The 26,312-nt window shown below is 52.2% G+C and overlaps 1 protein-coding gene across 4 annotated transcripts in view; it reads left to right on the top strand.

Annotated features, from left to right (window-relative positions):
- The window catches only part of phex (phosphate regulating endopeptidase homolog, X-linked), a 691,216-nt gene that overhangs the window by 614,906 nt on the left and 49,998 nt on the right, over positions 1-26,312 (top strand). The gene's annotated exons all lie outside the window — the stretch shown is intronic.

Genomic DNA, 26,312 nt, shown 5'->3' on the forward strand with positions numbered 1-26,312 from the left:
AGATCACACTCTACACAGGGAGATCACACTCTACACAGGGAGATCACACTCTACACAGGGAGATCACACTCTACACAGGGAGATCACACTCTACACAGGGAGATCACACTCTACACAGGGAGATCACACTCTACACAGGGAGATCACTCTCTGCACAGGGAGATCACTCTCCACACAGGGGGATCAATCTCCACACAGGGAAATAACTCTCCCACAGGGAGATCACTCTCTACACAGAGAGATAACTCTCTACACAGAGAGATAACTCTCTCCACAGAGAGATCACTCTCGACACAGGGAGATCACTCTCGACACAGGGAGATCACTCTCGACACAGGGAGATCACTCTCTACACAGGGAGATCGCTCTCTACACAGGGAGATCACACTCTACACAGGGAGATCACACTCTACACAGGGAGATCACACTCTGCACAGGGAGATCACTCTCTGCACAGGGAGATCACTCTCTGCACAGGGAGATCACTCTCTGCACAGGGAGATCACTCTCTACACAGGGAGATCACTCTCTGCACATGGAGATCAATCTCTGCACATGGAGATGGCTCTCTACACAGGGAGATCACTCTCTACACAGGGAGATCACTCTCCACACAGGGGGATCACTCTCCACACAGGGGGATCACTCTCCACACAGGGGGATCACTCTCCACACAGGGAGATCACACTCTACACAGGGAGATCACTCTCTGCACAGGGAGATCACTCTCCACACAGGGAGATCACTCTCCACACAGGGGGATCACTCACTACACAGGGAGATCACTCTCCGCACAAGGAGATCGCTCTCTGCACAGGGAGATCACACTCTACACAGGGAGATCACACTCTACACAGGGAGATCACACTCTACACAGGGAGATCACACTCTACACAGGGAGATCACACTCTACACAGGGAGATCACACTCTACACAGGGAGATCACACTCTACACAGGGAGATCACACTCTACACAGGGAGATCACACTCTACAAAGGGAGACCACACTCTACAAAGGGAGATCACACTCTACACAGGGAGATCGCACTCTACACAGGGAGATCGCTCTCTGCACAAATAGATCGCTCTCTACACAGGGAGATCGCTCTCTACACAGGGAGATCGCTCTCTACACAGGGAGATCGCTCTCTACACAGGGAGATCGCTCTCTACACAGGGAGATCGCTCTCTACACAGGGAGATCACACTCTACACAGGAAGATCACACTCTACACAGGGAGATCACTCTCTGCACAGGGAGATCACTCTCTGCACAGGGAGATCACTCTCTGCACATGGAGATCAATCTCTGCACATGGAGATCAATCTCTGCACATGGAGATCGCTCTCTACACAGGGAGATCACTCTCTACACAGGGAGATCACTCTCTACACAGGGAGATCACGCACTACACAGGGAGATAGCTCTCTACACAGGGAGATCACTCTCCACACAGGGGGATCACTCTCTACACAGGGAGATCACACTCTACACAGGGAGATCACTCTCTGCACAGGGAGATCACTCTCCGCACAGGGAGATCACTCTCCACACAGGGGGATCAATCTCCACACAGGGAGATAACTCTCTACACAGGGAGATCACTCTCTACACAGGGAGATCACACTCTACACAGGGAGATCACACTCTACACAGGGAGAAAACTCGCTGCACAGGGAGATCGCTCTCTGCACAGGGAGAACACTCTCTGCACAGGGAGATCGCTCTCTGCACAGGGAGATCACTCTCTGCACAGGGAGATCGCTCTCTGCACAAATAGATCGCTCTCTGCACAGGGAGATCGCTCTCTACACAGGGAGATCGCTCTCTACACAGGGAGATCACACTCTACACAGGGAGATCACACTCTACACAGGGAGATCACACTCTACACAGGGAGATCACTCTCTGCACAAGGAGATCACTCTCTGCACAGGGAGATCACTCTCTACACAGGGAGATCACTCTCTGCACATGGAGATCAATCTCTGCACATGGAGATCGCTCTCTACACAGGGAGATCACTCTCTACACAGGGAGATCACTCTCTGCACAGGGAGATTACTCTCTGCACAGGGAGATCACACTCTACACAGGGAGATCACACTCTACACAGGGAGATCATTCTCCGCACAGGGAGATCATTCTCCGCACAGGGAGATCACTCTGTGCACAGAGAGATCACTCTGTGCACAGAGAGATCACTCTGTGCACAGAGAGATCACTCTCTAAACAGGGAGATCACTCTCTACACAATGAGGTCACACTCTACACAGGGGGATCACTCTAAGCAGAGAGATCACTCTCTACACAGGGAGATCACTCTCTACACAGGGAGATCACTCTCTACACAGGGAGATCACTCTCTACACGGGGAGATCACTCTCTACACGGGGAGATCAATCTCTACCCAGAGAGATCACTCTCTGCACAGGGAGATCACTCTCTGCACAGGGAGATCACTATCTACACAGGGAGATCACTCTCTACACAGGGAGATCACTCTCTACACAGGGAGATCACTCTCTACACAGGGAGATCACTCTCTACACAGAGCGATCACACTCTACACAGGGAGATCACTATCTCCACAGGGAGATCATTCTCTACACAGGGTGATCACTCTCTACACAGGGAGATCACTCTCTACACAGGGAGATCGCTCTCTACACAGGGAGATCACTCTCTACACAGGGAGATCACTCTCTACACAGGGAGACAACTCTCTGCACAGGGAGATCAATCTTCACACATGGAGATCAATCTTTTCACATGGAGTTCAATCTCTGCACAGGGAGATCACATGGAGATCAATCTTTACACAGGGAGATCAATCTCTCCACAGGGAGCTCACTCTCGACACAGGGAGATCACTCTCTACACAGGGAGATCTCTCTCTACACAGGGAGATCTCTCTCTACACAGGGAGATCTCTCTCTACACAGGGAGATCACTCTCTACACAGGGAGACAACTCTCTGCACAGGGAGATCAATTTTTACACATGGAGATCGTACTTTACACAGGGAGATCACTCTCTGCACAGGGAGATCACACTCTACACAGGGAGATCACACTCTACACAGGGAGATCACACTCTACACAGGGAGATCACACTCTACACAGGGAGATCACACTCTACACAGGGAGATCACACTCTACACAGGGAGATCACACTCTACACAGGGAGATCACACTCTACACAGGGAGATCACACTCTACAAAGGGAGACCACACTCTACAAAGGGAGATCACACTCTACACAGGGAGATCACACTCTACACAGGGAGATCACACTCTACACAGGGAGATCGCTCTCTGCACAAATAGATCGCTCTCTACACAGGGAGATCGCTCTCTACACAGGGAGATCGCTCTCTACACAGGGAGATCGCTCTCTACACAGGGAGATCGCTCTCTACACAGGGAGATCGCTCTCTACACAGGGAGATCACACTCTACACAGGAAGATCACACTCTACACAGGGAGATCACACTCTACACAGGGAGATCACACTCTACACAGGGAGATCACTCTCTGCACAGGGAGATCACTCTCTGCACAGGGAGATCACTCTCTGCACAGGGAGATCACTCTCTGCACATGGAGATCAATCTCTGCACATGGAGATCAATCTCTGCACATGGAGATCGCTCTCTACACAGGGAGATCACTCTCTACACAGGGAGATCACTCTCTACACAGGGAGATCACGCACTACACAGGGAGATAGCTCTCTACACAGGGAGATCACTCTCCACACAGGGAGATCACTCTCCACACAGGGAGATCACTCTCCACACAGGGGGATCACTCTCTACACAGGGAGATCACACTCTACACAGGGAGATCACTCTCTGCACAGGGAGATCACTCTCCGCACAGGGAGATCACTCTCCGCACAGGGAGATCACTCTCCACACAGGGGGATCAATCTCCACACAGGGAGATAACTCTCTACACAGGGAGATCACTCTCTACACAGGGAGATCACACTCTACACAGGGAGATCACACTCTACACAGGGAGAAAACTCGCTGCACAGGGAGATCGCTCTCTGCACAGGGAGAACACTCTCTGCACAGGGAGAACACTCTCTGCACAGGGAGATCGCTCTCTGCACAGGGAGATCGCTCTCTGCACAGGGAGATCGCTCTCTGCACAGGGAGATCGCTCTCTGCACAGGGAGATCGCTCTCTGCACAAATAGATCGCTCTCTGCACAAATAGATCGCTCTCTGCACAGGGAGATCGCTCTCTACACAGGGAGATCGCTCTCTACACAGGGAGATCACACTCTACACAGGGAGATCACACTCTACACAGGGAGATCACACTCTACACAGGGAGATCACTCTCTGCACAAGGAGATCACTCTCTGCACAGGGAGATCACTCTCTACACAGGGAGATCACTCTCTGCACATGGAGATCAATCTCTGCACATGGAGATCGCTCTCTACACAGGGAGATCACTCTCTACACAGGGAGATCACTCTCTACACAGGGAGATAGCTCTCTACACAGGGAGATCACTCTCCACACAGGGGGATCACTCTCCACACAGGGGGATCACTCTCTACACAGGGAGATCACACTCTACACAGGGAGATCACTCTCTGCACAGGGAGATCACTCTCTGCACAGGGAGATCACTCTCTGCACAGGGAGATCACTCTCCACACAGGGGGGTCAAACTCCACACAGGGAGATAACTCTCTCCACAGGGAGATCACTCTCTACACAGGGAGATCACACTCTACACAGGGAGATCACACTCTACACAGGGAGAACACTCGCTGCACAGGGAGATCGCTCTCTGCACAGGGAGAACGCTCTCTGCACATGGAGATCGCTCTCTGCACAGGGAGATCACTCTCTGCACAGGGAGATCAATCTTTACACATGGAGATCAATCTCTGCACAGGGAGATCACTCTCTGCACTGGGAGATCGCTCTCTGCACAGGGAGATCACTCTCTGCACAGGGAGATCACTCTCTGCACAGGGAGATCACTCTCTGCACAGGGAGATCACACTCTACACAGGGAGATCACACTCTAGACAGGGAGATCACTCTCTAGACAGGGAAACAACTCTCTGCACAGGGAGATCAATCTTTACACATGGAGATCAATCTCTGCACAGGGAGTTCACTCTCTACACAGGGTGATCACTCTCTACACAGGGTGATCACTCTCTACACAGGATGATCACTCTCTGCACAGGGAGATCACACTCTACACAGGGAGATCACTCTCTGCACAGGGAGATCACTCTCTGCACAGGGAGATCACTCTCTGCACAGGGAGATCACTCTCCACACAGGGGGGTCAAACTCCACACAGGGAGATAACTCTCTCCACAGGGAGATCACACTCTACACAGGGAGATCACACTCTACACAGGGAGAACACTCGCTGCACAGGGAGATCGCTCTCTGCACAGGGAGAACGCTCTCTGCACATGGAGATCGCTCTCTGCACAGGGAGATCACTCTCTGCACAGGGAGATCAATCTTTACACATGGAGATCAATCTCTGCACAGGGAGATCACTCTCTGCACTGGGAGATCGCTCTCTGCACAGGGAGATCACTCTCTGCACAGGGAGATCACTCTCTGCACAGGGAGATCACTCTCTGCACAGGGAGATCACACTCTACACAGGGAGATCACACTCTAGACAGGGAGATCACTCTCTAGACAGGGAAACAACTCTCTGCACAGGGAGATCAATCTTTACACATGGAGATCAATCTCTGCACAGGGAGTTCACTCTCTACACAGGGTGATCACTCTCTACACAGGGTGATCACTCTCTACACAGGATGATCACTCTCTGCACAGGGAGATCACACTCTACACAGGGAGATCACACTCTACACAGGGAGATCACACTCTACACAGGGAGATCACACTCTACACAGGGAGATCACACTCTACACAGGGAGATCACACTCTACACAGGGAGATCACACTCTACACAGGGAGATCACACTCTGCACAGGGAGATCACACTCTGCACATGGAGATCACTCTCTGCACAGGGAGACCACTCTCTGCACAGGGAGAGCACTCTCTGCACAGGGAGACCACTCTCTGCACAGGGAGACCACTCTCGGCACAGGGAGACCACTCTCGGCACAGGGAGACCACTCTCGGCACAGGGAGACCACTCTCGGCACAGGGAGACCACTCTCGGCACAGGGAGACCACTCTCGGCACAGGGAGACCACTCTCGGCACAGGGAGACCACTCTCGGCACAGGGAGACCACTCTCGGCACAGGGAGACCACTCTCGGCACAGGGAGACCACTATCGGCACAGGGAGACCACTCTCGGCACAGGGAGACCACTCTCGGCACAGGGAGACCACTCTCTGCACAGGGAGACCACTCTCTGCACACGGAGATCACTCTCTGCACAGGGAGATCACTCTCTGCACAGGGAGATCACTCTCTGCACAGGGAGATCACTCTCGGCACAGGGAGATCACTCTCGGCACAGGGAGATCACTCTCGGCACAGGGAGATCACTCTCGGCACAGGGAGATCACTCTCGGCACAGGGAGATCACTCTCGGCACAGGGAGATCACTCTCGGCACAGGGAGATCACTCTCGGCACAGGGAGATCATTCTCCGCACAGGGAGATCATTCTCCGCACAGGGAGATCATTCTCCGCACAGGGAGATCACTCTGTGCACAGAGAGATCACTCTGTGCACAGAGAGATCACTCTGTGCACAGAGAGATCACTCTGTGCACAGAGAGATCACTCTCTAAACAGGGAGATCACTCTCTACACAATGAGGTCACACTCTACACAGGGGGATCACTCTAAGCAGAGAGATCACTCTCTACACAGGGAGATCACTCTCTACACAGGGAGATCACTCTCTACACAGGGAGATCACTCTCTACACGGGGAGATCAATCTCTACCCAGAGAGATCACTCTCTGCACAGGGAGATCACTATCTACACAGGGAGATCACTCTCTACACAGGGAGATCACTCTCTACACAGGGAGATCACTCTCTACACAGGGAGATCACTCTCTACACAGGGAGATCACTCTCTACACAGAGCGATCACACTCTACACAGGGAGATCACTATCTCCACAGGGAGATCATTCTCTACACAGGGTGATCACTCTCTACACAGGGAGATCACACTCTACAAAGGGAGACCACACTCTACACAGGGAGATCACACTCTACACAGGGAGATCACACTCTACACAGGGAGATCACACTCTACACAGGGAGATCGCTCTCTGCACAAATAGATCGCTCTCTACACAGGGAGATCGCTCTCTACACAGGAGATCGCTCTCTACACAGGGAGATCGCTCTCTACACAGGGAGATCGCTCTCTACACAGGGAGATCGCTCTCTACACAGGGAGATCACACTCTACACAGGAAGATCACACTCTACACAGGAAGATCACACTCTGCACAGGGAGATCACTCTCTGCACAGGGAGATCACTCTCTGCACAGGGAGATCACTCTCTGCACATGGAGATCAATCTCTGCACATGGAGATCAATCTCTGCACATGGAGATCGCTCTCTACACATGGAGATCACTCTCTACACAGGGAGATCACTCTCTACACAGGGAGATCACGCACTACACAGGGAGATAGCTCTCTACACAGGGAGATCACTCTCCACACAGGGAGATCACTCTCCACACAGGGGGATCACTCTCTACACAGGGAGATCACACTCTACACAGAGAGATCACTCTCTGCACAGGGAGATCACTCTCCGCACAGGGAGATCACTCTCCACACAGGGGGATCAATCTCCACACAGGGAGATAACTCTCTCCACAGGGAGATCACTCTCTACACAGGGAGATCACTCTCTACACAGGGAGATCACACTCTACACAGGGAGATCACACTCTACACAGGGAGAAAACTCGCTGCACAGGGAGATCGCTCTCTGCACAGGGAGAACACTCTCTGCACAGGGAGATCGCTCTCTGCACAGGGAGATCACACTCTACAAAGGGAGATCGCTCTCTACACAGGGAGATCACACTCTACACAGGGAGATCACACTCTACACAGGGAGATCACACTCTACACAGGGAGATCACTCTCTGCACAAGGAGATCACTCTCTGCACAAGGAGATCACTCTCTGCACAGGGAGATCACTCTCTGCACAGGGAGATCACTCTCTGCACAGGGAGATCACTCTCTGCACAGGGAGATCACTCTCTGCACAGGGAGATCACTCTCGGCACAGGGAGATCACTCTCGGCACAGGGAGATCACTCTCGGCACAGGGAGATCACTCTCGGCACAGGGAGATCACTCTCGGCACAGGGAGATCATTCACCGCACAGGGAGATCATTCTCCGCACAAGGAGATCATTCTCCGCACAGGGAGATCATTCTCCGCACAGGGAGATCACTCTGTGCACAGAGAGATCACTCTGTGCACAGAGAGATCACTCTCTAAACAGGGAGATCACTCTCTACACAATGAGGTCACACTCTACACAGGGGGATCACTCTAAGCAGAGAGATCACTCTCTACACAGGGAGATCACTCTCTACACAGGGAGATCACTCTCTACACAGGGAGATCACTCTCTACACGGGGAGATCAATCTCTACCCAGAGAGATCACTCTCTGCACAGGGAGATCACTATCTACACAGGGAGATCACTCTCTACACAGGGAGATCACTCTCTACACAGAGCGATCACACTCTACACAGAGCGATCACACTCTACACAGGGAGATCACTATCTCCACAGGGAGATCATTCTCTACACAGGGTGATCACTCTCTACACAGGGAGATCACTCTCTACACAGGGAGATCGCTCTCTACACAGGGAGATCACTCTCTACACAGGGAGATCACTCTCTACACAGGGAGACAACTCTCTGCACAGGGAGATCAATCTTCACACATGGAGATCAATCTTTTCACATGGAGTTCAATCTCTGCACAGGGAGATCACATGGAGATCAATCTTTACACAGGGAGATCAATCTCTCCACAGGGAGCTCACTCTCGACACAGGGAGATCACTCTCTACACAGGGGGATCTCTCTCTACACAGGGAGATCACTCTCTACACAGGGAGACAACTCTCTGCACAGGGAGATCAATTTTTACACATGGAGATCGTACTTTACACATGGAGATCAATCTCTGCACAGGGAGATCACTCTCTACACAGGGTGATCACGCTCTACACAGGGTGATCACGCTCTACACAGGGAGATCACACTCTACACAGGGAGATCACACTCTACACAGGGAGATCACACTCTACACAGGGATATCACACTCTACACAGGGATATCACACTCTGCACAGGGAGATCACTCTCTGCACAGGGAGACCACTCTCTGCACAGGGAGACCACTCTCTGCACAGGGAGACCACTCTCTGCACAGGGAGACCACTCTCTGCACAGGGAGACCACTCTCTGCACAGGGAGACCACTCTCTGCACAGGGAGACCACTCTCTGCACAGGGAGACCACTCTCTGCACAGGGAGACCACTCTCTGCACAGGGAGACCACTCTCTGCACAGGGAGACCACTCTCTGCACAGGGAGACCACTCTCTGCACAGGGAGACCACTCTCTGCACAGGGAGACCACTCTCTGCACAGGGAGACCACTCTCTGCACAGGGAGACCACTCTCTACACAGGGAGATCACTCTCTACACAGGGAGATCACTCTCTACACAGGGAGATCACTCTCTGCACAGGGAGATCACTCTCTGCACAGGGAGATCACTCTCTGCACAGGGAGATCACTCTCTGCACAGGGAGATCACTCTCTGCACAGGGAGATCACTCTCTGCACAGGGAGATCACTCTCTGCACAGGGAGATCACTCTCTGCACAGGGAGATCACTCTCTGCACAGTGAGATCACTCTCTGCACAGGGAGATCACTCTCTGCACAGGGAGATCACTCTCTACACAGGGAGATCACTCTCTACACAGGGAGATCACTCTCTACAGAGAGAGATCACTCTCAACCCAGAGAGATCACTCTCAACCCAGAGAGATCACTCTCTGCACAGGGAGATCACTCTCTGCACAGGGAGATCACTCTCTGCGCAGGGAGACCACTCTCTACGCAGGGAGATCACTCTCTACACAGGGAGATCACTCTCTACACAGGGAGATCACTCTCTACACAGGGAGATCACTCTCTACACAGGGAGAGCACTCTCTACACAGGGAGATCACTCTCTACACAGGGAGATCACTCTCTACACAGAGCGATCACACTCTACACAGGGAGATCACCCTCTACACAGGGAGATCAATCTCTACACAGGGAGATCAATCTCTACACAGGGGGATCAATCTCTACACAGGGAGATCAATCTCTACACAGGGAGATCAATCTCTACACAGGGGGATCAATCTCTACACAGGGAGATCACTATCTCCACAGGGAGATCATTCTCTACACAGGGTGATCACTCTCTACACAGGGAGATCACTCTCTACACAGGGAGATCGCTCTCTACACAGGGAGATCACTCTCTACACAGGGAGATCACTCTCTACACAGGGAGACAACTCTCTGCACAGGGAGATAAATCTTCACACATGGAGATCAATCTTTTCACATGGAGCTCAATCTCTGCACAGGATGATCACTCTCTACACAGGGAGATCACTCTCTCCACAGGGAGATCACTCTCTACACAGGGAGATCACTCTCTACACAGGGAGATCACTCTCTACACAGGGAGATCACTCTCTACACAGGGAGATCACTCTCTACACAGGGAGATCACACTCTACACAGGGAGAACACTCTCTACACAGGGAGAACACTCTCTACACAGGGAGAACACTCTCTACACAGGGAGAACACTCTCTACACAGGTAGATCGCTCTCTGCACAAATAGATCGCTCTCTACACAGGGAGATCGTTCTCTACACAGGGAGATCGCTCTCTACACAGGGAGATCACACTCTACACAGGGAGATCACTCTCTACACAGGGAGATCACTCTCTACACAGGGAGATCACTCTCTACACAGGGAGATCACTCTCTACACAGGGAGATCACTCTCTACACAGGGAGATCACTCTCTACACAGGGAGATCACTCTCTACACAGGGAGATCACTCTCTACACAGGGAGATCACTCTCTACACAGGGAGATCACTCTCTACACAGGGAGATCACTCTCTACACAGGGAGATCACTCTGTGCACAGATAGATCACTCTCTCCACAGGGAGATCACTCTCTCCACAGGGAGATCACTCTCTCCACAGGGAGATCACTCTCTCCACAGGGAGATCACTCTCTCCACAGGGAGATCACTCTCTCCACAGGGAGATCACTCTCTCCACAGGGAGATCACTCTCTCCACAGGGAGATCACTCTCTCCACAGGGAGATCACTCTCTCCACAGGGAGATCACTCTCTCCACAGGGAGATCACTCTCTGCACAGGGAAATCACTCTCTACACAGGGAAATCACTCTCTACACAGGGAAATCACTCTCTACACAGGGAGACAACTCTCTGCACAGGGAGATCAATTTTTACACATGGTGATCGTACTTTACACATGGAGATCAATCTCTGCACAGGGAGATCACTCTCTACACAGGGTGATCACGCTCTACACAGGGTGATCACGCTCTACACAGGGAGATCACACTCTACACAGGGAGATCACACTCTACACAGGGAGATCACACTCTACACAGGGATATCACACTCTACACAGGGATATCACACTCTGCACAGGGAGATCACTCTCTGCACAGGGAGACCACTCTCTGCACAGGGAGACCACTCTCTGCACAGGGAGACCACTCTCTGCACAGGGAGACCACTCTCTGCACAGGGAGACCACTCTCTGCACAGGGAGACCACTCTCTGCACAGGGAGACCACTCTCTGCACAGGGAGACCACTCTCTGCACAGGGAGACCACTCTCTGCACAGGGAGACCACTCTCTGCACAGGGAGACCACTCTCTGCACAGGGAGACCACTCTCTGCACAGGGAGACCACTCTCTGCACAGGGAGACCACTCTCTGCACAGGGAGACCACTCTCTGCACAGGGAGACCACTCTCTACACAGGGAGATCACTCTCTACACAGGGAGATCACTCTCTACACAGGGAGATCACTCTCTACACAGGGAGATCACTCTCTACACAGGGAGATCACTCTCTACACAGGGAGATCACTCTCTACACAGGGAGATCACTCTCTGCACAGGGAGATCACTCTCTGCACAGGGAGATCACTCTCTGCACAGGGAGATCACTCTCTGCACAGGGAGATCACTCTCTGCACAGGGAGATCACTCTCTGCACAGGGAGATCACTCTCTGCACAGGGAGATCACTCTCTGCACAGGGAGATCACTCTCTGCACAGGGAGATCACTCTCTGCACAGGGAGATCACTCTCTGCACAGGGAGATCACTCTCTGCACAGGGAGATCACTCTCTACACAGGGAGATCACTCTCTACACAGGGAGATCACTCTCTACAGAGAGAGATCACTCTCAACCCAGAGAGATCACTCTCAACCCAGAGAGATCACTCTCTGCACAGGGAGATCACTCTCTGCACAGGGAGATCACTCTCTGCGCAGGGAGACCACTCTCTACACAGGGAGATCACTCTCTACACAGGGAGATCACTCTCTACACAGGGAGATCACTCTCTACACAGGGAGATCACTCTCTACACAGGGAGAGCACTCTCTACACAGGGAGATCACTCTCTACACAGGGAGATCACTCTCTACACAGAGCGATCACACTCTACACAGGGAGATCACCCTCTACACAGGGAGATCAATCTCTACACAGGGAGATCAATCTCTACACAGGGGGATCAATCTCTACACAGGGAGATCAATCTCTACACAGGGAGATCAATCTCTACACAGGGGGATCAATCTCTACACAGGGAGATCACTATCTCCACAGGGAGATCATTCTCTACACAGGGTGATCACTCTCTACACAGGGAGATCACTCTCTACACAGGGAGATCGCTCTCTACACAGGGAGATCACTCTCTACACAGGGAGATCACTCTCTACACAGGGAGACAACTCTCTGCACAGGGAGATAAATCTTCACACATGGAGATCAATCTTCTCACATGGAGCTCAATCTCTGCACAGGATGATCACTCTCTACACAGGGAGATCACTCTCTCCACAGGGAGATCACTCTCTACACAGGGAGATCACTCTCTACACAGGGAGATCACTCTCTACACAGGGAGATCACTCTCTACACAGGGAGATCACTCTCTACACAGGGAGATCACTCTCTACACAGGGAGATCACACTCTACACAGGGAGAACACTCTCTACACAGGGAGAACACTCTCTACACAGGGAGAACACTCTCTACACAGGGAGAACACTCTCTACACAGGTAGATCGCTCTCTGCACAAATAGATCGCTCTCTGCACAAATAGATCGCTCTCTACACAGGGAGATCGTTCTCTACACAGGGAGATCACTCTCTACACAGGGAGATCACACTCTACACAGGGAGATCACTCTCTACACAGGGAGATCACTCTCTACACAGGGAGATCACTCTCTACACAGGGAGATCACTCTCTACACAGGGAGATCACTCTCTACACAGGGAGATCACTCTCTACACAGGGAGATCACTCTCTACACAGGGAGATCACTCTCTACACAGGGAGATCACTCTCTACACAGGGAGATCACTCTCTACACAGGGAGATCACTCTGTGCACAGATAGATCACTCTCTCCACAGGGAGATCACTCTCTCCACAGGGAGATCACTCTCTCCACAGGGAGATCACTCTCTCCACAGGGAGATCACTCTCTCCACAGGGAGATCACTCTCTCCACAGGGAGATCACTCTCTCCACAGGGAGATCACTCTCTCCACAGGGAGATCACTCTCTCCACAGGGAGATCACTCTCTCCACAGGGAGATCACTCTCTCCACAGGGAGATCACTCTCTGCACAGGGAAATCACTCTCTACACAGGGAAATCACTCTCTACACAGGGAAATCACTCTCTACACAGGGAAATCACTCTCTACACAGGGAGATCACTCTCGACACAGGGAGATCACTCTCGACACAGGGAGATCATTCTCCACTCAGGGAGATCATTCTCCACTCAGGGAGATCACTCTGTGCACAGATAGATCACTCTGTGCACAGATAGATCACTCTCTACACAGGGAGATCACTCTCTACACAGGGAGATCACTCTCTATACAGGGAGATCACTCTCGACACAGGGAGATCACTCTCTACACAGGGAGATCACTCTCTACACAGGGAGATCACTCTCGACACAGGGAGATCACTCTCCACACAGGGAGATAACACTCTACACAAGGAGTTCACTCTCTACACAGGGAGATCGCTCTCTGCACAGGGAGATCGCTCTCTACACAGGGAGATCACTCTCTACACATGGAGATGAAACTCTACACAGGGAGATCACACTCTCCACAGGGAGATCGCACTCTCCACAGGGATATCACACTCTACACAGGGAGACCACATTCTACACAGGGAGATCAATCTTTACACATGGAGATCAATCTCTGCACAGGGAGATCACTCTCTACACAGGGAGATCACTCTCTACACAGGGAGATCACTCTCTACACAGGGAGATCACTCTGTGCACAGATAGATCACTCTCTCCACAGGGAGATCACTCTCTCCACAGGGAGATCACTCTCTCCACAGGGAGATCACTCTCTCCACAGGGAGATCACTCTCTCCACAGGGAGATCACTCTCTCCACAGGGAGATCACTCTCTCCACAGGGAGATCACTCTCTCCACAGGGAGATCACTCTCTCCACAGGGAGATCACTCTCTGCACAGGGAAATCACTCTCTACACAGGGAAATCACTCTCTACACAGGGAAATCACTCTCTACACAGGGAAATCACTCTCTACACAGGGAGATCACTCTCGACACAGGGAGATCACTCTCGACACAGGGAGATCATTCTCCACTCAGGGAGATCACTCTGTGCACAGATAGATCACTCTGTGCACAGATAGATCACTCTCTACACAGGGAGATCACTCTCTACACAGGGAGATCACTCTCTACACAGGGAGATCACTCTCTATACAGGGAGATCACTCTCGACACAGGGAGATCACTCTCTACACAGGGAGATCACTCTCTACACAGGGAGATCACTCTCTACACAGGGAGATCACTCTCTACACAAGGAGTTCACTCTCTACACAGGGAGATCGCTCTCTGCACAGGGAGATCGCTCTCTACACAGGGAGATCACTCTCTACACATGGAGATGAAACTCTACACAGGGAGATCACTCTCTACACAGGGAGGTCACACTCTGAACAGGGAGGTCACACTCTGCACAGGGAGATCACACTCTGCACAGGGAGATCACACACTGCACAGGGAGATCACACACTGCACAGGGAGATCACACTCTGCACAGGGAGATCACACTCTGCACAGGGAGATCACACTCTACACAGGCAGATCACACTCTGCACAGGCAGATCACACTCTGCACAGGGAGATCACACTCTGCACAGGGAGATCACACTCTGCACAGGGAGATCACACTCTGCACAGGGAGATCACTCTCTACACAGGGAGATCACTCTCTACAGAGAGAGATCTCTCTCTACAGAGAGAGATCACTCTCAACCCAGAGAGATCACTCTCTGCACAGGGAGATCACTCTCTACACAGGGAGACCACTCTCTACACAGGGAGACAACTCTCTGCACAGGGAGATAAATCTTCACACATGGAGATCAATCTTTTCACAGGATGATCACTCTCGACACAGGGAGATCACTCTCTCCACAGGGAGATCACTCTCTCCACAGGGAGATCACTCTCTACACAGGGAGAACACTCTCTACACAGGGAGAACACTCTCTACACAGGGAGACCACTCTCTACACAGGGAGACCACTCTCTACACAGGGAGACCACTCTCTACACAGGGAGATCACTCTCTACACAGGGTGATCACTCTCTACACAGGTTGATCACTCTCTACACAGGGTGATCACTCTCTACACAGGGAGATCACACTCTACACAGGGAGATCACACTCTACACAGGGAGATCACACTCTACACAGGGAGATCACTCTCTGCACAGGGAGATCACTCTCTGCACAGGGAGATCACTCTCTGCACAGGGAGATCACTCTCTGCACAGGGAGATCACTCTCTGCACAGGGAAATCACTCTCTGCACAGGGAGATCACTCTCAACACAGGGAGATCACTCTCGACAGAGAGAGATCACTCTCTACAGAGAGAGATCACTCTCTACAGAGAGAGATCACTCTCAGCCCAGAGAGATCACTCTCTGCACAGGGAGATCACTCTCTACACAGGGAGACCACTCTCTACACAGGGAGATCACTCTCTACACAGGGAGATCACTCTCTACACAGGGAGAGCACTCTCTACACAGGGAGATCACTCTCTACACAGGGAGATCACTCTCTACACAGGGAGAACACTCTCTACACAGGGAGAACACTCTCTACACAGGGAGACCACTCTCTACACAGGGAGACCACTCTCTACACAGGGAGACCACTCTCTACACAGGTTGATCACTCTCTACACAGGGTGATCACTCTCTACACAGGGAGATCACACTCTACACAGGGAGATCACACTCTACACAGGGAGATCACACTCTACACAGGGAGATCACACTCTACACAGGGAGATCACACTCTACACAGGGAGATCACACTCTACACAGGGAGATCACACTCTGCACAGGGAGATCACTCTCTGCACAGGGAGACCACTCTCTGCACAGGGAGACCACTCTCTCCACAGGGAGATCACTCTCTGCACAGGGAAATCACTCTCTGCACAGGGAGATCACTCTCTGCACAGGGAGATCACTCTCGGCACAGGGAGATCACTCTCGGCACAGGGAGATCACTCTCGGCACAGGGAGATCACTCTCGGCACAGGGAGATCACTCTCGGCACAGGGAGATCACTCTCGGCACAGGGAGATCACTCTCGGCACAGGGAGATCACTCTCGGCACAGGGAGATCACTCTCGGCACAGGGAGATCACTCTCGGCACAGGGAGATCACTCTCGGCACAGGGAGATCACTCTCGGCACAGGGAGATCACTCTCGGCACAGGGAGATCACTCTCGGCACAGGGAGATCACTCTCGGCACAGGGAGATCACTCTCGGCACAGGGAGATCATTCTCCGCACAGGGAGATCATTCTCCGCACAGGGAGATCATTCTCCGCACAGGGAGATCATTCTCCGCACAGGGAGATCACTCTGTGCACAGAGAGATCACTCTCTACACAGGGAGGTCACACTCTACACAGGGGGATCACTCTCTAAACAGAGAGATCACTCTCTACACAGGGAGATCACTCTCTACACAGGGAGATCACTCTCTACACAGGGAGATCACTCTCTACACAGGGAGATCACTCTCTACACAGGGAGATCACTCTCTACACAGGGAGATCACTCTCTACACAGGGAGATCACTCTCTACACAGGGAGATCACTCTCTGCACAGGGAGATCACTCTCTGCACAGGGAGATCACTCTCTGCACAGGGAGATCACTCTCTGCACAGGGAAATCACTCTCTGCACAGGGAGATCACTCTCTACACAGGGAGATCACTCTCTACACAGGGAGATCACTCTCTACAGAGAGAGATCACTCTCTACAGAGAGAGATCACTCTCTACAGAGAGAGATCACTCTCAACCCAGAGAGATCACTGTCTGCACAGGGAGATCACTCTCTACACAGTGAGATCACTCTCTACACAGGGAGATCACTCTCTACACAGGGAGATCACTCTCTACACAGGGAGATCACTCTCCACTCAGGGAGATCACTCTCCACTCAGGGAGATCACTCTCTACACAGTGAGATCACTCTCTACACAGGGAGATCACTCTCTACACAGGGAGATCACTCTGTGCACAGATAGATCACTCTCTCCACAGGGAGATCACTCTCTCCACAGGGGGATCACTCTCTAAGCAGAGAGATCACTCTCTACACAGGGAGATCACTCTCTACACAGGGAGATCACTCTCTACACAGGGAGATCACTCTCTACACAGGGAGATCACTCTCTACACAGGGAGATCACTCTCTACACAGGGAGATCACTCTCTACACAGGGAGATCACTCTCTACACAGGGAGATCACTCTCTACACAGGGAGATCACTCTCTACACAGGGAGATCACTCTCTACACAGGGAGATCACTCTCTGCACAGGGAGATCACTCTCTGCACAGGGAGATCACTCTCTGCACAGGGAGATCACTCTCTGCACAGGGAGATCACTCTCTGCACAGGGAGATCACTCTCTGCACAGGGAAATCACTCTCTGCACAGGGAGATCACTCTCTACACAGGGAGATCACTCTCTACAGAGAGAGATCACTCTCTACAGAGAGAGATCACTCTCTACAGAGAGAGATCACTCTCAACCCAGAGAGATCACTCTCTGCACAGGGAGATCACTCTCTACACAGGGAGACCACTCTCTACACAGGGAGATCACTCTCTACACAGGGAGATCACTCTCTACACAGGCAGAGCACTCTCTACACAGGGAGATCACTCTCTACACAGGGAGATCACTCTCTACACAGGGAGATCACTCTCCACTCAGGGAGATTACTCTCCACTCAGGGAGATCACTCTCTACACAGTGAGATCACTCTCTACACAGGGAGATCACTCTCTACACAGGGAGATCACTCTCTCCACAGGGAGATCACTCTCTCCACAGGGAGATCACTCTCTCCACAGGGAGATCACTCTCTCCACAGGGAGATCACTCTCTCCACAGGGAGATCACTCTCTCCACAGGGAGATCACTCTCTGCACAGGGAAATCACTCTCTACACTGGGAAATCACTCTCTACACAGGGAGATCACTCTCTACACAGGGAGATCACTCTCTACACAGGGAGAGCACTCTCTACACAGGGAGATCACTCTCTACACAGGGAGATCACTCTCTACACAGGGAGATCACTCTCCACTCAGGGAGATCACTCTCCACTCAGGGAGATCACTCTCCACTCAGGGAGATCACTCTCCACTCAGGGAGATCACTCTCTACACAGGGAGATCACTCTCTACACAGGGAGATCACTCTCTACACAGGGAGATCACTCTCTACACAGGGAGATCACTCTGTGCACAGATAGATCACTCTCTCCACAGGGAGATCACTCTCTCCACAGGGAGATCACTCTCTCCACAGGGAGATCACTCTCTCCACAGGGAGATCACTCTCTCCACAGGGAGATCACTCTCTCCACAGGGAGATCACTCTCTCCACAGGGAGATCACTCTCTGCACAGGGAAATCACTCTCTACACTGGGAAATCACTCTCTACACAGGGAAATCACTCTCGACACAGGGAGATCATTCTCCACTCAGGGAGATCACTCTGTGCACAGATAGATCACTCTGTGCACAGATAGATCACTCTCTACACAGGGAGATCACTCTCTACACAGATAGATCACTCTCTATACAGGGAGATCACTCTCTGCACAGGGAGATCACTCTCTACACAGGGAGATCACTCTCTACACAGGGAGATCACTCTCTACACAGGGAGATCACTCTCTACACAGGGAGATCACACTCTACACAGGGAGATCACACTCTACACAGGGAGATCACACTCTACACAGGGAGATCACTCTCTACACGGAGATCTCACTCTACACAGGGAGATCTCACTCTACACAGGGAGAACACTCTCTGCACAGGGAGATCGCTCTCTGCACAGGGAGTACGCTCTCTACACAGGGAGATCGCTCTCTGCAAAGGGAGATCGCTCTCTGCACAGGGAGATCAATCTCTACACATGTAGATCACTCTCGACACAGGGAGATCACTCTCGACACAGGGAGATCACTCTCGACACGGAGATCACTCTCGACACGGAGATCACTCTCGACACGGAGATCACTCTCGACACAGGGAGATCACTCTCGACACAGGGAGATCACTCTCGACACAGGGAGATCACTCTCGACACAGGGAGATCACTCTCGACACAGGGAGATCACTCTCGACACAGGGAGATCACTCTCGACACAGGGAGATCACTCTCGACACAGGGAGATCACTCTCGACACAGGGAGATCACTCTCGACACAGGGAGATCACTCTCGACACAGGGAGATCACTCTCGACACAGGGAGATCACTCTCGACACAGGGAGATCACTCTCGACACAGGGAGATCACTCTCGACACAGGGAGATCACTCTCGACACAGGGAGATCACTCTCGACACAGGGAGATCACTCTCGACACAGACAGATCAATCGGTACACATGGAGATCAATCTTTACACATGGAGATCACACTCTGCACAGGGAGAACACTCTCTCCACAGGGAGATCGCTCTCTGCACAGGGAGATCGCTCTCTACACAGGGAGATCGCTCTCTACACAGGGAGATCGCTCTCTACACAGGGAGATCGTTCTCTACACAGGGAGATCGCTCTCTACACAGGGAGATCACTCTCTACACAGGGAAACCACTCTCTACACAGGGAGATCACTCTCTACACAGGGAGACCACTCTCTACACAGGGAGACCACTCTCCACACAGGGAGACCACTCTCCACACAGGGAGACCACTCTCCACACAGGGAGACCACTCTCTACACAGGGAGACCACTCTCTACACAGGGAGACCACTCTCTACACAGGGAGACCACTCTCTACACAGGGAGACCACTCTCTACACAGGGAGACCACTCTCTACACAGGGAGACCACTCTCTACACAGGGAGACCACTCTCTACACAGGGTGATCACTCTCTACACAGGGTGATCACTCTCTACACAGGGAGATCACACTCTACACAGGGAGATCACACTCTGCACAGGGAGATCACACTCTGCACAGGGAGATCACACTCTGCACAGGGAGATCACACTCTGCACAGGGAGATCACACTCTGCACAGGGAGATCACACTCTGCACAGGGAGATCACACTCTGCACAGGGAGATCACTCTCTGCACAGGGAGACCACTCTCTGCACAGGGAGACCACTCTCTGCACAGGGAGACCACTCTCTGCACAGGGAGACCACTCTCTGCACAGGGAGACCACTCTCTGCACAGGGAGATCGCTCTCTGCACAGGGAGATCAATCTCTACACATGTAGATCACTCTCGACACAGGGAGATCACTCTCGACACAGGGAGATCACTCTCGACACGGAGATCACTCTCGACACGGAGATCACTCTCGACACGGAGATCACTCTCGACACAGGGAGATCACTCTCGACACAGGGAGATCACTCTCGACACAGGGAGATCACTCTCGACACAGGGAGATCACTCTCGACACAGGGAGATCACTCTCGACACAGGGAGATCACTCTCGACACAGGGAGATCACTCTCGACACAGGGAGATCACTCTCGACACAGGGAGATCACTCTCGACACAGGGAGATCACTCTCGACACAGGGAGATCACTCTCGACACAGGGAGATCACTCTCGACACAGGGAGATCACTCTCGACACAGGGAGATCACTCTCGACACAGGGAGATCACTCTCGACACAGGGAGATCACTCTCGACACAGACAGATCAATCGGTACACATGGAGATCAATCTTTACACATGGAGATCACACTCTGCACAGGGAGAACACTCTCTCCACAGGGAGATCGCTCTCTGCACAGGGAGATCGCTCTCTACACAGGGAGATCGCTCTCTACACAGGGAGATCGCTCTCTACACAGGGAGATCGTTCTCTACACAGGGAGATCGCTCTCTACACAGGGAGATCACTCTCTACACAGGGAAACCACTCTCTACACAGGGAGATCACTCTCTACACAGGGAGACCACTCTCTACACAGGGAGACCACTCTCCACACAGGGAGACCACTCTCCACACAGGGAGACCACTCTCCACACAGGGAGACCACTCTCTACACAGGGAGACCACTCTCTACACAGGGAGACCACTCTCTACACAGGGAGACCACTCTCTACACAGGGAGACCACTCTCTACACAGGGAGACCACTCTCTACACAGGGAGACCACTCTCTACACAGGGAGACCACTCTCTACACAGGGTGATCACTCTCTACACAGGGTGATCACTCTCTACACAGGGAGATCACACTCTACACAGGGAGATCACACTCTGCACAGGGAGATCACACTCTGCACAGGGAGATCACACTCTGCACAGGGAGATCACACTCTGCACAGGGAGATCACACTCTGCACAGGGAGATCACACTCTGCACAGGGAGATCACACTCTGCACAGGGAGATCACACTCTGCACAGGGAGATCACACTCTGCACAGGGAGATCACTCTCTGCACAGGGAGACCACTCTCTGCACAGGGAGACCACTCTCTGCACAGGGAGACCACTCTCTGCACAGGGAGACCACTCTCTGCACAGGGAGACCACTCTCTGCACAGGGAGACCACTCTCTGCACAGGGAGACCACTCTCTGCACAGGGAGACCACTCTCTGCACAGGGAGACCACTCTCTGCACAGGGAGACCACTCTCTGCACAGGGAGACCACTCTCTGCACAGGGAGACCACTCTCTGCACAGGGAGACCACGCTCTACACAGGGAGACCACTCTCTACACAGGGAGACCACTCTCTACACAGGGAGACCACTCTCTACACAGCGAGACCACTCTCTACACAGGGTGATCACTCTCTACACAGGGTGATCACTCTCTACACAGGGTGATCACTCTCTACACAGGTTGATCACTCTCTACACAGGTTGATCACTCTCTACACAGGGTGATCACTCTCTACACAGGGAGATCACACTCTACACAGGGAGATCACACTCTACACAGGGAGATCACACTCTACACAGGGAGATCACACTCTACACAGGGAGATCACACTCTACACAGGGAGATCACACTCTGCACAGGGAGATCACACTCTGCACAGGGAGATCACACTCTGCACAGGGAGACCACTCTCTGCACAGGGAGACCACTCTCTGCACAGGGAGACCACTCTCTGCACAGGGAGACCACTCTCTGCACAGGGAGACCACTCTCTGCACAGGGAGACCACTCTCTGCACAGGGAGACCACTCTCTGCACAGGGAGACCACTCTCTGCACAGGGAGACCACTCTCTGCACAGGGAGATCACTTTCTGCACAGGGAGATCACTTTCTGCACAGGGAGATCACTCTCTGCACAGGGAGATCACTCTCTGCACAGGGAGATCACTCTCTGCACAGGGAGATCACTCTCTGCACAGGGAGATCACTCTCGGCACAGGGAGATCACTCTCGGCACAGGGAGATCACTCTCGGCACAGGGAGATCACTCTCGGCACAGGGAGATCACTCTCGGCACAGGGAGATCACTCTCGGCACAGGGAGATCACTCTCGGCACAGGGAGATCACTCTCGGCACAGGGAGATCACTCTCGGCACAGGGAGATCACTCTCGGCACAGGGAGATCATTCTCCGCACAGGGAGATCATTCTCCGCACAGGGAGATCACTCTCTACACAGGGAGATCACTCTCGACACAGGGAGATAACACTCTACACAAGGAGTTCACTCTCTACACAGGGAGAACACTCTCTACACAGGGAGGTCGCTCTCTGCACAGGGAGATCGCTCTCTACACAGGGAGATCACTCTCTACACAGGGAGATCAAACTCTACACAGGGAGATCGCACTCTCCACAGGGATATCACACTCTACACAGGGAGATCACATTCTACACAGGGAGATCACTCTCTACACAGGGAGATCACTCTCTACACAGGGAGATCACTCTCTACACAGGGAGATCACTCTCTATACAGGGAGATCACTCTCTATACAGGGAGATCACTCTCTATACAGGGAGATCACTCTATACACATGGGAGATCACTCTCTACACAGGGAGATCACTCTCTACACAGGCAGATCACTCTCTACACAGGCAGATCGCTCTCTACACAGGCAGATCGCTCTCTACACAGGGAGATCGCTCTCTACACATGGAGATCGCTCTCTACACAGGGAGATCGCTCTCTACACAGGGAGATCGCTCTCTACACAGGGAGATCGCTCTCTACACAGGGAGATCGCTCTCTGCACAGGGAGATCACTCTCTGCACAGGGAGATCACTCTCAGCAAAGGGAGATCACTCTCTGCACAGCGAGATCACTCTCTGCACAGCGAGATCACTCTCTGCACAGGGAGATCACTCTCTGCACAGGGAGATCACTCTCTGCACAGGGAGATCACTCTCTGCACAGGGAGATCACTCTCTGCACAGGGAGATCACTCTCTGCACAGGGAGATCACTCTCTGCACAGGGAGATCAATCTTTACACATGGAGATCAATCTCTGCACAGGGAGATCGCTCTCTACACAGGGAGATCATGCTCTACACAGGGAGATCACTCTCTACACAGGGAGATCACTCCTGACACAGGGAGATCACTCCTGACACAGGGAGATCACTCTCTACACAGGGAGATCACTCTCTACACAGGGAGATCACTCTCTACACAGGGAGATCACTCTCTACACAGGGAGATCACTCTCTGCACATGGAGCTCACTCTCTACACATGGAGCTCACTCTCTACACAGGGAGACCACTCTCTACACAGGGAGACCACTCTCTACGCAGGGATACCACTCTCTACGCAGGGAGATCACTCTCTACGCAGGGAGATCACACTCTACGCAGGGAGATCACACTCTACGCAGGGAGATCACACTCTACACAGGGAGATCACACTCTACACAGGGAGATCACACTCTACACAGGGAGATCACACTCTACACAGGGAGATCACACTCTACACAGGGAGATCACACTCTACACAGGGAGATCACACTCTACACAGGGAGATCACACTCTACACAGGGAGATCACACTCTGCACAGGGAGATCACACTCTGCACAGGGAGATCACACTTTACACAGGGAGATCACACTCTACACAGGGAGATCACATTCTACACAGGGAGATCGCACTCTGCACAGGGAGATCGCTCTCTCCACAGAGAGATCACTCTCTACACAGGGAGATCACTCTCTACACAGGGAGATCACTCTCTACACATGGAGATCACTCTCTACACATGGAGATCACTCTCTACACAGGGAGATCACTCTCTACACAGGGAGATCACTCTCTACACAGGGAGATCACTCTCTACACAGGGAGACCACTCTCTACACAGGGAGACCACTCTCTACACAGTGATACCACTCTTTACACGGGGAGATCACTCTCTACACAGGGAGATCACTCTCTACACAGGGAGATCACTCTCTACACAGGGAGATCACTTTCTACACAGGGAGATCACTCTCTATACAGGGAGATCACTCTATACACATGGGAGATCACTCTCTACACAGGGAGATCACTCTCTACACAGGGAGATCACTCTCTACACAGGGAGATCACTCTCTACACAGGGAGATCACTCTCTACACAGGGAGATCACTCTCTACACAGGGAGATCACTCTCTACACAGGGAGATCACTCTCTACACAGGGAGATCACTCTCTACACAGGGAGATCACTCTCTACACAGGGAGATCACTCTCTACACAGGGAGATCACTCTCTACACAGGGAGATCACTCTCTACACAGGGAGATCACTCTCTACACAGGGAGATCACTCTGTTCACAGGGAGATCACTCTCTACACAGGGAGATCACTCTCTACACATGGAGATCACTCTCTACACAGGGAGATCACTCTCTACACAGGGAGATCACTCTCTACACAGGGAGATCACTCTCTACAGAGGGGGATCACTCTCTACACAGGGAGATCACTCTCTACACAGGGAGATCACTCTCTACACAGGGAGATCACTCTCTACACAGGGAGATCACTCTCTACACAGGGAGATCACTCTCTACACAGGGAGATCACTCTCTACACAGGGAGATCACTCTCTACACAGGGAGATCACTCTCTACACAGGGAGATCACTCTTTACACAGGGAGATCACTCTCTGCACAGGGAGATCACTCTCTACACAGGGTGATCACTCTCTACACAGGGAGATCACACTCTACACAGGGAGATCACACTCTACACAGGGAGATCACACTCTACACAGGGAAATCACACTCTACACAGGGATATAACACTCTACACAGGGATATAACACTCTACACAGGGAGATTACACTCTAGACAGGGAGATCACACTCTACACAGGGAGATCGCACT

Source organism: Scyliorhinus torazame, chromosome 8 (assembly GCF_047496885.1).
Source record: "Scyliorhinus torazame isolate Kashiwa2021f chromosome 8, sScyTor2.1, whole genome shotgun sequence".
In the NCBI taxonomy this organism is placed as follows: Eukaryota; Metazoa; Chordata; class Chondrichthyes; order Carcharhiniformes; family Scyliorhinidae; genus Scyliorhinus; species Scyliorhinus torazame.